This window comes from Aquarana catesbeiana, linkage group LG04 (assembly GCF_042186555.1).
Source record: "Aquarana catesbeiana isolate 2022-GZ linkage group LG04, ASM4218655v1, whole genome shotgun sequence".
In the NCBI taxonomy this organism is placed as follows: Eukaryota; Metazoa; Chordata; class Amphibia; order Anura; family Ranidae; genus Aquarana; species Aquarana catesbeiana.
The window spans coordinates 656,574,216-656,590,558 of record NC_133327.1 but is presented as its reverse complement, the minus strand read 5'-3'; the positions used below and the strand labels follow the sequence as shown (position 1 = coordinate 656,590,558).

Below are 16,343 nucleotides of genomic sequence, written 5' to 3'. Positions count from 1 at the left end.
AGGCTTCCCATGATGCTTTGCAACCCCCGGGAGTTCATTTTAATATTTACTATTTAGATCACTTAAGGGCTGTCAGCTTTAATCATTTTTTACGAATTGGATATGTGTTTTATTAGCAGGAAAAAAAAAAAAAAATAAGACAACATTTGCATGTAAGTCAAAAAGCAAGCATTTCTTTCCCATGTATAATGGATTGTGGTGGACAACTGCAGAGGCTTGATGGGGCTCAGGTATTTGAACAAGATGCTGACATGTTCCTGAGTAGTGTTCGTGCTTCCATCTGAATTCTGATGTGCTTTAAGGAGGAAGTAAACCCTGATGGGTTTTACTTCCTCTTTTGCTCGCTGCTGCAGCCTGCAAATGAAAAGTATAATGGGCTAGTATGCATTGCATACTAGCCCATTATGTGCCACTTACCTGCAAAAGAATCCAGCGATGTCCCCTGTGTGGGCAGCGTCCATCTTCTGGCCCTCTTCCTTCCGGGCCGCGGACACCGTCTCTGCGATTCGCCGGAGCCGCGTGACGTCACTCCCGCGCATGCGCACGGGAGTCGCGATTAACGGCATAGGTTAGGGAAGAAACGGCACTTCGTTTAGTTTCTTCCCCGCACATGCGCCGTTGGAATTTCCAGCGGACTACAAGTGAAATATCACCTAAACGGCGCACGTTTAGGAGATATTCCCACTACCTATCGGTAAGCCTTATTCTAGAGTTACTTATAGGTAGAAGTCCAAAAAGTGGCTTTACAACCACTTTAACCACTTTCTTACTGGGCATTTAAACCCCCTTCCTGCCCAGACCAATTTTCAGCTTTCAGCGCTGTCACTCTTTGAATGACAATTGCGCGGTCATGCTACAGTTTACCCAAATGATATTTTTATCATTTTTTTCTTTTCCAATATTTTTATTCAGAGTTTTTTCAATAGATACAAAATCCATTTTAACGTTTCTTATGTTTCAAGTATTGGAACAAGTAACAAGTCGTTTATATAAAAAACACAAAGGTTACACACCATATTATCGCGCATTATCATGAAGTTAGACATTTCCTTATCCTTACTATAACTCTACACAGTAAAGAACTCAACCTAAATAATAACTTTATAAAACTTTTACTCAAAGTAGAAAATGAAAGGAGGAATTTTTCTCAGATTCCTCAGCTTACTTCATGTATAGTGTGGGGAGTCACAGGAGGAGAATCTCTCTCCCTAACACCTCCACCTTGTGTAACCTACTAATTTAACCTCAAAATGAGCCCTGGGGCCTTAATTGGCCCATGAGACCTCCAGGGCTTTTTTTATAGTTGAAAGAAAAGAAAGAGAAAAGAGTAAGAGGGTGAATAAGTAGAGAATAGGAAAGAGAGAAAGGCGCACTCCGGTCCTGGAAGGGGAGATTTCTGAACAATTCCCAGCTCATTATGTGTTTGAAATATAATTTATCCAGGGGTCCCATATTCTTTCAAATAAAACCATTTTATCATTTAAGATTGCAGAGAGACGTTCATTAACCATGATCCATGATAGTTTAGATTTTAGTAAATAAAAGGGAATCATTGAAGATTTCCAGGATTTAGCTATCGCTATTCTCGCTGCTACAAATATAAAAGTTATAAGTTTCCGCATATATTTCGATGCTCCCTCCACTGGGCGTCCCAGCAGTGCCTGTAGGGGTGACTTAATGAGGTTCACTTGAGTTAATGAATAAATAAAGTTATATGTGCGGATCCAAAACCTACGCACTTTTGGGCATGTCCACCATGTATGTAGCATGGTGCCTTCTGTAGTACATCCCCTGAAACACCGCGGGGAGGCCCCCGGAACGAAGGCTGCCACCCTCGCTGGGACCAAATACCATCTCATCAGGACTTTGTAGTTTGCCTCTATCAGAGATGTATTGATATATGATTTGGACGCCAGCATTGACAGTTTGCTCCAATCTTCAACTTCTAAACTGATTTCTAAATCTTGTTCCCATTTTTGCATGTAAAACAGTTTCTGAACATTTGACGATAAAATACTATATATCTGTGAAATATGACCTGAGTGTTTGTCGAAGGTTCTGCAGAAATTTTCCATTTAGGAGGATGTAGTTAAATCGGAAGTACTATTTAATGTTGCTAAAAAATGCGCTATCTGAGTGTAGCGATATAATTCTGAATTCGGGAGTTGGTACTTTTCCTGGAGAACCTGTCTCGACATAGCCCCTCTGTGGTCGCATAGATCTGCTATACGTAGTAATCCCTTGTTGGTCCACCATTTAAATTCATGGGGGCGGAGACCCGGGGTGAACAGAGGATTATTGAGCAACGGAGCCAGTGGGGTATGTGGAGATTTAAATTTGTAGGTAGCAGCCAATCTCCCCCACAAACTTAATGAGAAGGATAGAGTCGGGCACATTATTATCGGTCTATCATTCTCTTTTATCCACATTAGATGACTAATCTCGCTATTTGGAAATAGTACCGATTCCATCGTCATCAAGAGCGGATTGGATTGTCGAGTATGAAATCGAACTAGCTGGGACAATTGCGCTGCATGATAATATTTGATCAGATCTGGTACCCCTAAACAGCCCTTCAATTTAGGTGTAAATAATGTTCGTCTGTTCGCCCTGGGCCTCTTATTATTTTTATCATTTTTTTAACACAGATAGAGCTTTCTTTTGGTGGTATTTACTGTATTTATCGGCATATAACACGCACTTTTTTCCCCTGAAAATCAGGGGAAAATCGTGGGTGCGTGTTATAGGCCGATCCCCGCCGATTTTGTGTCATTGGAGCGATCGCGGCAATTGCCGCGGTCGGCGCCGACATACACAGCCGTGGGTAGATTCAAACATGGCGCTGAGACTGCAGGGCTTCGTCGGAGCCGAGATACACATACCCGAGTGTTCTCGGCTTTTTTCGGCGCCGCTCACAGTCACGCCCAGTCCCGCCCTATGATGGACATAACACAGGTCCAAGGGCGGGACTGGGAGTGCCGGCGGCGCTGAAATAAGCCGAGAACACTCGGGTATGTGTATCAGTCTCGGCGCCATATTTGAATCTACCCATGGCTGGACTGGGGCAAACCTGCACTAACAAAGCTGCACTGGGGCAAGGCTGCACTGGGGCAAAGCTGCACTGACAAGACTGCACTGACACTGAAAAGGCTGCAGATGGACAGATAAGGCTGCATTGATGGGCATTTTAATGTAAGTTTTTTTTTCTTAAACTTCCCTCCTAAAAGTTTTTTTTCCTTAAAATTCCCTCCTAAACTTGGGGTGCGTGTTATATGCCGGCGCGTGTTATATGCCGGCGCGTGTTATACGCCAATAAATACGGTAATTGCTGCTGGGTTTTTTATTTTCTGCTAAATAAAACAAAAAGGGACTGAATTTAAAAAAAAAAAATACTTTTTCATAGTTTGTTATAAAATTTTGAAAACAGGTAATTTTTTCTCCTTCATGATTTGCGCTGATGAGGCTGCACTGATGGGCTATGCTGATAGGCACTGATAAGGCGGCACTAATGGGCACTGATAGGTGGCATTGATAGGTGGCACTAATGGGCACTGGCAGGTGACACTGATAGGCAGCACTGATCTGTGGCACTGATTATTAGACACTGATGGGCATTGATTGGCAGCACAGGTGGGCATCGATGGGTGGCACTGTGGGCACTGGTAGGTAGCACTGTGGGCACTGGTAGATGGCACTGGTGGGTACTGATAGGTGGCACCAGTAGGTGGCACAGTGGGCACTGGCAGGTGACACTGGTGGGCACAGCCACGGCTTTCTGAGTGAGGGACCGATGTCCCTCTGACAGAAGCCGGTGATCGGCTTTTTTTTCCCCTCACGCTGATAGCACGAGGAAAAAAAAAAGGTTACCGAGCTTCTGTTTACATCACGTGATCAGCCGTCATTGGCTGATAGCTAATCATGTGGTAAGGGGCCGGGATCGACCCCTTACTCGGATCTGTGATCAGCCGAGTCTCATAGACTTGGTGATCACAGAGCGCGCCGCGCCGCGCGTGACCCGCAGAGTTATGCTGACTGCGCTTGCTTGGGAGGACATCCATGGACGCCCTCCCGGCAAATAAAGCCCATGCTGCAGCCCTCTTTCGGCTACAGCGTGGGCGGCAAGTAGTTAAAGTGATGTGCAAATTAGCCCAGTTGCTAAAATGCACACTGAAATAAGCAGGATAACTGGAAAAAAGAGAGTAAATACTTACCTCTCCTGCTGATCGCACCGCTGCTAAGAGAAATAGTCAGCCAAAGTCTTCAGAAACCGACACTTCCGGGAATCTCCTGATCTCCTCGCTGTGCTTAGTGGTTCCTTCCGCTGTCACCTGTCACTACGGGTCATGGTGGCGAATAAGGATTTCGGCAAAATCAACCAATAGTCGGCTGAAGTCTTTTTCAGAAACTGACACTTCTGGGAGTGTCAACCAAGAAGTCAACAATCCCGGAAGGATCAGTTTCTGAAGAAGACTTCAGACAACTTTTTTTATTGACCAGAGCAGCAGTCAAAAGCTTGAGAAGCAGGAGGGGTATTTTTCTCTTCTTTACACTCAGGTTACAGATTTATTACAATTTGAATTTTAGCAATTGGGTCACTTTTAATTAAGCCCAACTCCAGCCAAATTGTTTTCATTTTTAAAGATAAAAATAAAATTTCTGTCCAATTTTTACTTTTCTCTGGGATGCCTTTGGGGGGGATTTTCCCTCAATTCCCGTCCCTGTGACTCCTGTGTGATGTGTTAAAAAAGAAAAGGGAAAAATAATGTCTAATAAAGAGTATAAAAATTTTAAAAAAGCTGAAAAAAAATAGGGCATTGCAGATTTTGTGGGTGGGGCTGTGTAGCCATAGACTAGCCAGGATGCCCATACTGACCTGTATCCACAGCCAAAAGGACCTAAAAAGGACATGTGAGTATCAGAACTGGACCACAGAGGAATGGAAGTTGGTGGCCTGGTCTGTGAATCACATTTTCTTTTACATCATGTGAATGGCCAGGTGCAAGAGATGCACTATGGGAAGATGGCAAGCCTGGCGGAGGCGGTGTGATGTTTTGGGCAATGTTCTGCTGGCAAGCCTTGGGACTTGCCATTCAGGGGAATGTTACTTGACACGTACCACCTACTTAAACATTGCTGCTGATAAGGAACATCCCCTCATGGAAACGATATTCCCTGATAGCAGTGGCCTCTTTCATCAGAATAAAGCACCCTGCCACACTGCAAAAATGGTTCAAGAATGGTTTGAGGAACACAACAACGAGTTTGAGGGGTTGACTTGGCCTCCAAATTCTCCGGATCTCAATCCAATGGAGAATCTGTGGGATGTGCTGGAAAAACAAGTCCAATCAATGGAGGCCTCACCTTGCAATTTACAGGATTTAAAGGATCTTCTACTGATGGCTTGGTGCCAGATACCACAACATACCTTCAAAGGTCTAGTGGGATCCATGCCTCGATGGGTCAGGGCTGTTTTGGTAGCAAAAGGGGGACTTAATATTAGGTGGCTAGTCATAAAGTTACACGTGAGTGACAAGCAGCAATTTTACTGTTTTATGAGCATTTTATGTGGCTGCTGTATTACTGCTTCATAAGTTAATAAAAGTACTACACTACGATACCTTGTTTTCTTGCTTACTGGTATCATGTTGTGGTGTGAGCGGCTGTCCCTAAAACCATCTTACTGAGAGTCCTAGATTAAGAGAATATTGGAGGCATTGCTTGGATCCATCCACCCATCCCTGTTGAGTCTAGTGGGCTTCATATTGCTTGGTTTCTTACTCCCTCTGGTGAGTTTGCATTGTATGTGGGGGAGTGATGCACAAATCTAATAACGTTTGTTACTATCACAAAACGTTCAGGAGGGCCACCTCCATCAGGGACAGGATCATACAGAGCGAATTCAAGGGGTCCAAAAGGAAAGATTCCTGCAAGTATAAGGGCACCTTCATATAAGGGTCATGTGGATACTATAGGTACATGCACAACACTCCATCTGTCAAACTGCCCAACGGACAAGTTTTTAGGGCAAAACATCATGTCAATTGTAAAACTTATGGTGTGGTGTATCTCCTGTTATGTGATTGTGGCTCATTCTATGTAGGAAAAACCAAACTTAAACTCTGGAGTTTACTCCAGTCCCAGAGGAGGGGACTGGAACAAGCTTCTCTTCCAGAGGGAGCTGAGGTGGATCCATCATCTCAGAGCCACCACCTTCCCAGGTTTAAATGAGGCGATGAATTTCAAGCCTTTCTTAGAAGGCTTCACCTCAGCAGGAATGGAAAAATAATGTGCCTGCAAACCTCTTCCAGTTTCCTCCTCTACACTATGGTTCTGGTAATGTATCATTTCATTTATATGACCTCTCTTTGTATGGGCTCCTGATGGTGGTACTCTGGTGTGTCCCCATTATGCGGCAGGATCCATGGCATCACAAGTTTGCAATTTATTAAATTTTGTAATTTTATTTTATTGTTCATATATTTTTCCTTTTTTTTTCGTTTGGGTGCGGGCGTGCCTGGCAGCACCAGGCACATCCTGCTCCAGGCCTCTATGTATGCCAGAAGCTGTGTCGGCTATTTTTATGCTGGCTTAGTGTGGTTGGAAGTCACAGTTGTGTCCCCGGGAGGCTGGCTTCTGTTCCCTCCTCCTATGTGTTGCTTGGCAACACCCTAACCAGTCACCTGTCGGCAGGTGTCTGACGCGTGACGTCATCCCACACGCACCGCCGCTTCTCGGCGGTGGGCCGTGGTATGCTGCGTGCCAAAGGTCCCCGAGACCCAGGGTTCCTCCTCCTTACACTCACCGGGGTGGGGGGGGGTCAAGCAATCACCTTCCTCCATTTAAAGTCTTAAGTCAGACATATCAAACACTGATTCATTAGTCCACACAGGGTGAGTTGAGAAAAACACCCATGGTACAAGATACGCTCTCCATTCTCCCCACATGCCAGTAAATAGATTTAATCTCTCTAATGCGGCTGCACTTTATAAAAGCAGTCAATTATAATATTTTCTATACACTTCTTATATTTAAAGATTCTTCTGCAGAACATTTTAGGCACATTTGCCAAGCAGGAGGGGATAAACGCTTATCTGTCATTTCTGCCATATACACCTGTGTAGCATGTTTTGCATACCAATATACCGGGCATGTAATCTTCTATTGCAAGACTACCCACATATACCTTTATACACATCATATGTTGCTCTGATCCATACTCTTATAATTTTTTTTAACACCTTCCCTTCTGTTTTTGATGCCAGGTGGTCTCAGTGTCTGCCTAGCAGGATCTGCCCTGGTTTTTTCTACCTACTTCCTGTTGGATGGCTTGGTGGTTTTATTTTTATGATGTGACGGATGGTGCCGAGACGTGGGGGCATTCTGTGAGTATCACACTTTGAACCCACTCCTTGCAAAATCTATGCGATATGTATGTGATAAATACAATTATATGTGCTGTTTTATATGATACAAACACTTTTATTATCTTTCTAGACCATATCAATATCACATGCAGAGATTTCCCTGAAGAAGTCTCGGAAATCTGAAACGCGTTGGATTTGCTTATGCGTCCTCTGCATGTATACTGTAATAATATCATTAGGCGATTCCGCCATGAGTAACAATGTACCTCATTTATAAATTTATATTTTTGTACTGTATAAAACTATCTTTGTTCTACGAATAAAACTATAACGTTTTTATTGTAACTATATGTTCACTCTTTGAGCCTTTAAAGTCCCATTTTTTCCGAGGGAACTCGGAATTTTTTTCTACATCGTTTCGAGATGTTACCATATATGGCAGAGTAATCTCCCTAGCATTTTCACATTTTTTACTACTACGGGTGATTCTCCTTACTATCCTATTGAATTTTCACAATTTACTACACCACGAGATTTTTTCTTTAGTTTGGTTGGATATGTTATGATGTGGAGGAGGCAACAACGCTAGACGTCAGAAGTGGTTTCATATGAAGAATCATATTTTCATGATCAGTGCAAAAAGCGTGTGAGCTGTTCTCTTGGTTGAGACAGCACCTATGTCTGGTGAGTGGCATCGTCTTCCATTTTCACATATTTAAAGGAGCATTGCACTTTTATGGACTACCACTTTGGACTATTTTGATACATAAGGTGGTCATTACTAGATATATTTTTGCCCAACGAAGGACTTATGCACTTTATTTTTATATTCATGGACTATTTTGTTTTAAAGCGCTACCGTGTTTCCCCAAAAATAAGATCAGGTCTTAGATTCATTTTGGCTACAAAAAATACACTAGGTCTTATTTTAAGGGGATGTCTTATTTATGTATGGCATGTGCTGTATCATTTACCCCTCTCTATGTTCTAAAAAACCTGGAATAAAACAACAAAATATATATTTTTTTAAAGCTCGTGTCCCTTGTCTTCTCTACCCTTTCAGCTCAGGAATCAGAATTATGACACCATTTTAATCCCCCCCAAAAAACCTTGGTTAAAGTCCTTATAAAATGATGTATGTAAAGAAAGAAATTTGCCTTTGTTAGCCGATAGAACACTGTCTGTTGATCCCATCCCCATATACATGTAGTAAGCCCAATTTCCTCAGAAAAGTGGGACTTTGAATACATCACAGACAGAGAGAATATAGAAAAATAATTGGATTTTTATTATGACATGAATAGACAACTCATGGTGAAAAACACAATACAAAGCATTGGATAAAACCAAGACATATACATGAAAAACACAGAATTAAAAGACCAACTATGAACCAAAGCCCAGAAGCTGTCAGGACGACAGACCATCCAACGCGTTTGCGAAAAACACACATGGTTTTTATCTTCTTCAGGATGGTCTGCCGTTCTGACAGCTTCTGGGCTTTTTCATAGTTGGTCTTTTAATTCTGTGTTTTTCATGTATATGTCTTGGTTTTATCCAATGCTTTGTATTGTGTTTTTCACCATAAGTTGTCTATTCATGTAATAATAAAAATCCAATTATTTTTCTATATTCTCTCTGTCTGTGATCCATTGAAAGTCCCACTTTTCTGAGGAAATTGGTCTTACTACATATAAAATCCATTTCGTAAAAAGATTATACTGGTATAATGTGCAGTGCGTCTTCCCTTTGTAACCGCTGGGCACTTACCTATACCGTAGCGGCTCTTCTTCTTAACCTCCCAGGCGGTATGATTAATTCGGATTTTAGGTGCTGAAAGCGGTACAATTATTTTGCATGGAAATTTGGCGTTTTATATTGTAGGCCTGTAATTCTTAACAATAACACACTTAAATCTGTCCAAACAAATGTCCAATAGATATCCAGGGTATGATGAAGTTTGAAACACAAAAACATAAATTATAATATAATAAATAAATATAAATAATTTAAAAAATAATAATATAATAATAATAAAATAAATTTCCCCACGAATCACTATCGCTCAATTCTGCAAGTGTTCTAATTTACTATCGCTGTTTTCTAGCTGGTCTAAAGCCACTTTTGACGTAAAGGGACACTTTTTAGTTGCTATGGACAATCTCCAGTTTCCAGGCAGAAAGAACAGTATATATAACATAAAACTGCATGCAGGGCATGGGCCAAAGCACTGGGGACAAAAGGGATGTGAAATAATTTCATACAGTACTGTAATCTGTAAGATTACAGTACTGTATGTGTTATGGCTTGTACATTTTCTTGAATTTGCCGCCAGGCTCCGCCCCCGTGCGTTGCGGCGCTCGCAGGGAGCAGAGCCTGGCACGGAGAGGCTTCGGAGGAGAGACAGCCCGCAGACACAGCGGGGGGACATCACAGGATCCTGGGGACAAGGTAAGTAACGCCGCACCAAGATCCTGCAATGCAATCCCGAGTGTGGCTCGGGGGTTACCGCTAATGGGACTGAAATTTAACCCCGAGCCACACTCGGAAAACCGTCAAGGAGGCTACCTCCGAATACTGCAGAGGAAAGGGGCAAGCTACCCACTGACGTCAGCCCGCTCCGAGCATTGCAGAGGGAGGGTCCGCAGACATCAGCCGATAGAAGAGCAGAAGACCTCCAGCGGGTCACATGAGCGCCCAGTGGCGTCGTAAATAAGATATTTTTCACAATGCGGTATAATCTTTTTACAAAACAGATTACATTTTTTTACAAGGACTTTACTAGGGCTTATTTTTGGGGTAGGGGCTGAAGCCCTCCCCGATTATCACACTTATGCCCCGTACACGCGGTCGGATTTTCCGATGGAAAATGTCCGATCGGAGCGTGTTGTTGGAAATTCCAACCGTGTGTGGGCTCCATCGGACATTTTCCATCGGATTTTCCGACACACAAAGTTTGAGAGCAGGATATAAAATTTTCCAACAACAAAATCCGTTGTCGGAAATTCCGATCGTGTGTACACAAATCCGACGGACAAAGTGTCACGCATGCTCAGAATAAATAAAGAGATGAAAGCTATTGGCCATTGCCCCGTTTATAGTCCCGACGTACGCGTTTTACGTCACCGCGTTCAGAATGATCGGATTTTCCGACAACTTTGTGCGACCGTGTGTATGCAAGACAAGTTTGAGCCAACATCCGTCTGAAAAAATCCTAGGATTTTGTTGTCGGAATGTTCGAACAAAGTCCGACCGTGTGTGCGGGGCATAAGACTTATTTTCGGGGAAACATGGTATTAGTGCTGCAATTTTTGTTTTTTCATGTTTATAAAGTTATAGCTGATCGGTGTATAACCCAAAGCAACCAGACACGATGGATCTGGGTAAGGGGCCTGCAGTGTTACTGAGTTATATAATAATATAGTAACTATCCTATTTAGTAATAATATTCTACAGTTGGATGTGCTGTTACATAATGTAATTTGTTGTTGCAGGAAATTCTTATATAATTTGTGGTCACAGCTTGATGTAATATGCTGTTGTAATCTGATATGCTCGTGGCGGTTGATATAATATGCTGTTGCTGCAGTTAAAGGTCTCAACAGGTCTTATAGGCATGGTATGGACACAGTGTAACTGTTGCGTTCAACTCTGCCATAGGAGTAGTCCCTATTCATTGGTTCTTCCTCAGTAGTATGTGTACCTCATAGTGTATTTCCGATTTAAAAAAATAAAATAAAATGCAGAGCAGCCAGTGCGTGCATTAACCACCAGCAGTCAGATTTGAGTTCAGCCAGTGTGCAATCGAAGTTCAATCGATGAAGGAAGTAGCGATCAGACAAGCCAAATTCTCCACAATTACCTGGAATCGTGTTTTAATAGAAAGCATTGGCCTAACTTTGTGTAAAATCGACCTAGCATCAGACCCCAGCCACATTGGAAGCTGAAGCCTTGTTAAACAATCTATAAACACAATGCTTAGGAACCAGAAAGAAAAACCACAACATGTTAACATTCTAACTCCTAACTGTAAAACACTCCATTACCTTTTATTCCAGGTTTTTTTTTCTTTTTATCGGAGTATAAAACCCAACCAGCCAGCCAATGTGGCAACGACAAGAACAAAACTAATTACAAGCCACTTCCAATATTTCTTCCCTTTAATGTATTACCCTAAGAGAGCTTTAATTGGACTGTGGGGAAACAGGAGGTTACTGAAGTAGTAAATGTGCCCTATAAACATAAACAAGAAAGAGAGCTAATATAGTAAGGGACTATGGGATTCATTTTGCAAATTGTCTGATTAGTGGATTGCAGCCCATCAATAATTACCTTACCGTTTTCCCAAGACCCTTCTTTATTGGAATCTGGCAATGGCTCCACCCGTAAGGGCCTGTCAATCAGCTCCGGCAGCTGGGAGGGCTGCTTGTGAGAGCACAATTGTATGCCTGCTGGGGCAAATGATTATACAAAGCAATATGTGAGAGAAATTGAAACCAGCGTGTCGGGACTACATGAAAGTGTAATTCACTTCCGTCTTAAAGCAAACCGGTCAAGTGAAAAAAAAGAAAAACCTAAGCCACTTAAAGTGGAATTCCACTCTCTCAATCAACATTGACTATTTGTAATCCCCATGCTACTAGCATTAGTAAATAGATAGCAAAGTATGTCATATTTACTTGTTTTAATTCTTTTTTTTTTTTTACATTTCTTCAGTTACTTCCTGGTTTCCATGCCGAGGCAAATGATGTCATACATCCCAGGAGTCTTCAGGAGAGGAGGGGTTTTCTCAACTAAGCACATCCTCCTGCCTGCATACCTGAACTAAGGGCAAATGGATTTCAGGAAGTAAATGCTACATGAATTATCTGCCCTTACTTAAGATGGCCGATGCCAGAAATGCTAGCAGAGTGGTTTTTAAAGTGATTTCACAGCAAAAAAAAAAATCATGGAGACATGGATGGGTGGGGAAGTTTGCTTTGAATATTAAAAATGAATGAAATAGCATTTTTTCATTTGTGGTGCTCAGTTGCAGTGTGGTTCTGTGTTAACAACTGGGGGATAGGCTCCCTTCTGTGCTTTAACTAGCCCTTGAATGTTTAAGCTGTCACTCTGATCCCACTGCATCCCTGCCCCATGTGACAGTGCTTGGGCTTATTTATTGGCTGCCTAAATATTAAGGAGGAGAGTTGGAGGCAGAGCAGGGCATGTCTCACATGCTTGATCATACATAGAAGTAATAGAATTTTAAACCAGGCAGTAGTAGGTATTTGGAAGGCAGGTGGCAAAATCTAAAGGTAAGGGAGGATAACATAGGGTGTTCGTTTTCAACTGGCATGTTATACTATAACTATCTGAATGCATAAGCGAAACGCGTTGGTAGCATGGCCTGGTGGGAGCCCAGGCTGAGACTACCTTCACTTCATTACAAGCAGGTCTGCACTGATGTGCGGCTTATGGGAGACACCTTTTGTTATCTGAATGCAGGTTATCGTCAGGAACCAAGGCTACTGGTGTTGTCCCAGGCATGTATTCTCAGAGGGGGTTGTTAGCAGATGCTTAAAAATAATGGATGAGAGATACTGAATGGAGAGATACGCAGCCTTGGCTTTCGGGGGTTATGCTGGGATGATGCCCACAGCTGCATTCCGGCATCATCCCGGGACCATTTTTTAGAGCGGGGATCGGCTATCCAGGGATAACAACCGATGCGGCTAAAAGCAGATCAGTTGTTATCCCGGAGGAGCAGGAGTGGACATCCCCCCCTTCCGCCACCTTCCGCCGCTCTTATCGGACTTCCCGTCCCACCGGGAGTCCCGATCATCGATCCGCCTTTTCCGGCGGCTAGAGAGAGACTGGCACGAAGCTGGAAACGACTTTGTTCCAGTCTTCTCTCTGTATACACGGAAGTGACGTCACGTCACTTCCTGTTTACTCGGCTGCCAATGGCGCCGGTTTTTAAAAAATATACAGTATTCAGAATCATCGTTTTCATGGATTTGAATACTCTGAAGTGCAAAGGAGGGATTTGGGGTCTTTTAGACCCCCGATCCCTCCATAAAGAGTACCTGTCACCACCTATTACTGTCACAAGGGATGTTTACATTCCTTGTGACAGCAATAATAGTGGTCAAAAAAAAAAAAAAACAATGTAAAAAAATAAAAATAAAAGAAATAAAAAAAAATAAAAAAAAAGCGCCCCCATCCCCGCGAGCTCGTGCAGCAAAGAAAACACGTACAGAAGTTGCACCCTCATATATAAACGGTGTTCAAATCACACATGTGAGGTATCGCCACGATCGTCAGAGTGAGAGCAATAATTCTAGCACTAGACCTCCTCTGTAACTCTAACCTGGTAACCATTATTTTTTTTTAAAATGTCACCTGTGGAGGTTTTTAGGTACCGTAGTTTGTGGCCATTCCACGAGTGTGCACAATTTTAAAGCGCGACATGTTTGTTATCTATTTACTCGGCGTAACATCATCTTTCACATTATATAAAATTGGGCTAACTTTACTGTTTTGTTTTTTTAAAAATCATGAATGTCTTTTTCCCCAAAAAATTGCGTTTAAAAGAGCGCTGCACAAATACCGTGTGACATAAAATATTGCAACAATCACCATTTTATTCTCTAGATTCTCTGCTAAAAAATATATACATAATGTTTGGGGGTTCCAAGTAATTTTCTAGCAAAAAATACAGATTTTAACTTGTAAACACCAAATGTCAGAAATAGGCTTAGTCATGAAAGGGTTAAATTAGAGTTAAAAAAGCAATAACAGTCACATGATCAGGAAGCACTCTGATTGGTTCCCATTCATAAGTGAGCAGAGCTGTCAGTGACAGTTGGGTATAAAAGCTAGGAGATGCGCAAATCATTGGCTGTCACCTTTCAAAGGAGGACGTAGGATAATGTACCCTCAACATGAAGCTTTCAACAGGGTGGACTGTAATATTGAAATTTAGTATGTTACTAAACTGCAAAAATTTAGAACAGATAGGAATCTGTGTCTACAAGAGATACGTCAATGGACTTTGTACAATTCTATCCAAAGTATGTTTTACATCTTGGCCACATTAGGCCTGCTAGAGGGTTCAATTCACAATAAAATGTTGCCGATTCTATGATCTGAAGGTATATGCTTAAAATTTTGATATACTTTTTTGCATATTACTATACATGTAGTTCTTGACTGTTAAAGGCTAACTCCATCTTTTACTCCACGTTACACCCATATGTAAGGTGTAACATGGAACATGGCGCAAATGGGACTCCTCACCCCAGTGACTGTGTGTGGGTTCTTTTCACCTTCTGCTGCTGCCACTCTTAAAATTGGCTTGGCTGTGCAGGGCTCCTCCTGCACAGCCATGTCATTCTTTCATAAAGACCTGTGAATGAATGAACTACATGCCCCATCTTCCATCACGACAAACTGACTTGTAGTTCTCAATGGAATACTAATACGCCAATCACTGCACTTGTAGTCCATTAACACTTCCTCCAGCTCTCCAACTGAGAGTTGTACCTTGTATAGGTAGGGAGCTGCAGGAAGAGTCTGCAGGAGCCTGGAATTGCACCAATCATTCACTAATTGTAGGTGCAATGCTTTGCAGGCTCATACAGTATAACAAAAAATTATAAATGCACATTTTTTTACTGCAAGGTGGTCTTACACTTTAAAGCGGCTCTTCAGTCATTTTTTCCATCTTTCCATCCATTAAATCTGCCCTTGTTGTTTTAAATTTGGATAGTAAAACATTTTTTTCTGCCAGTAAATACCTTATACAGCCCACTTCCTTTTTCTTGTCTGGTAACCTGCCTAGGCTTATGACATCATGCACAGCTCTCTCTCTTGTGAGAGTTTGCCAGCAAGGGGGGGGGGGGGGGTGATTCATAGGAGGGCCAATGGGAGCTGCAGAGCTGGAGGGGGCTGAATGAGGGCGGGGATCCATGTGTATTCATCCACAGAAGAGAAATGAGCAGGTAAGCAGAGGTGTTCGTGTGTGTCTGTATATATGTGTTCGTGTGCGTCTGTGTAAATCCAGGAAGTGAACAGGCAGCAGCTTCAGCTGCCCACAGTTAAAATGGTTGCAGCCAGACTCAGTGGAGGGAGATTTCTGCAGCATATTTGGCAAGTACAGAATCACAGTATATATAAAATAATATGCAAAGTGGTTGGAGGGAAGCTTCAGAATGGCAAAGATGTATTTGTTACAAGTTATGTGAGCAGACTGCAGTTCCTCTTTAAGCTACCCAACTCCAGCCTTTTTTACATTGATCTCTATTACATTTGGTGTTCAGGAGGGTTTAGTGCCTTTGTCCCCATATTTACAGTTTCATGGATTGGACTTCATCTACTGTGGGTCTGCTGTAATGTCAAAGTATGCACAGAATACTTGCTCAATAAAGTACACCTGCCCTCTAATGTGCTATCCACCAGTGATAAGAGGTCCATCATCCCCCTTGTTGCCTTATCCACAGCTGGCAACATCTCTTTCCATGTCCACCACGGAACAGCTACTGATCATGTAAATGTAAACAAGCCTACATCAGATGTCATAAACAGGAAAAAAAAAAAAGATAGAATTATATATACACCTCCCCCCCATATTTTTTTAAAATCAATATAAATACTAATATAAAGCACCACAAATCCCTACCTTAACCTAAACATAACCCAGGCTAAAACATTTAACCATAGCGTGCAGCTTTTTTCCAAATATCTGATATTACCAAAATCTAGGGTGCATAAATGGACAGAAAGAAAAGCCACACATTTAGAGACTGATAGACAGCAGCTTTAAAGACTTAACATTCCTCTACACTTTTGTCCAGGCCTCCCGCCACCACCTATCCTTCTCACGACCCCAACATCTTCCCAACCCCACCCAGAATGTTGTACACAACCACCTCAACAGGAAGACATTTTTTCCGAATGGAAACCTGACACCGCACTTTTCACGCACATTAACAGTCT

General features: G+C 42.3%; 1 protein-coding gene and 1 long non-coding RNA gene across 3 annotated transcripts in view; one reads left to right on the top strand and one right to left on the bottom strand.

Moving 5' to 3' along the window:
• LOC141140935 (uncharacterized) overlaps positions 1–12,369 on the top strand; it is a 98,399-nt gene extending 86,030 nt beyond the window's left edge. For both annotated transcript variants that reach the window (XR_012244023.1, XR_012244024.1), the window contains 2 exons: positions 7,263–7,382; positions 12,081–12,369. This is a non-coding gene — a long non-coding RNA (uncharacterized lncRNA). The remainder of the gene's footprint in view (positions 1–7,262; positions 7,383–12,080) is intronic.
• EPAS1 (endothelial PAS domain protein 1) overlaps positions 1–16,343 on the bottom strand; it is a 510,313-nt gene that overhangs the window by 286,925 nt on the left and 207,045 nt on the right. The gene's annotated exons all lie outside the window — the stretch shown is intronic.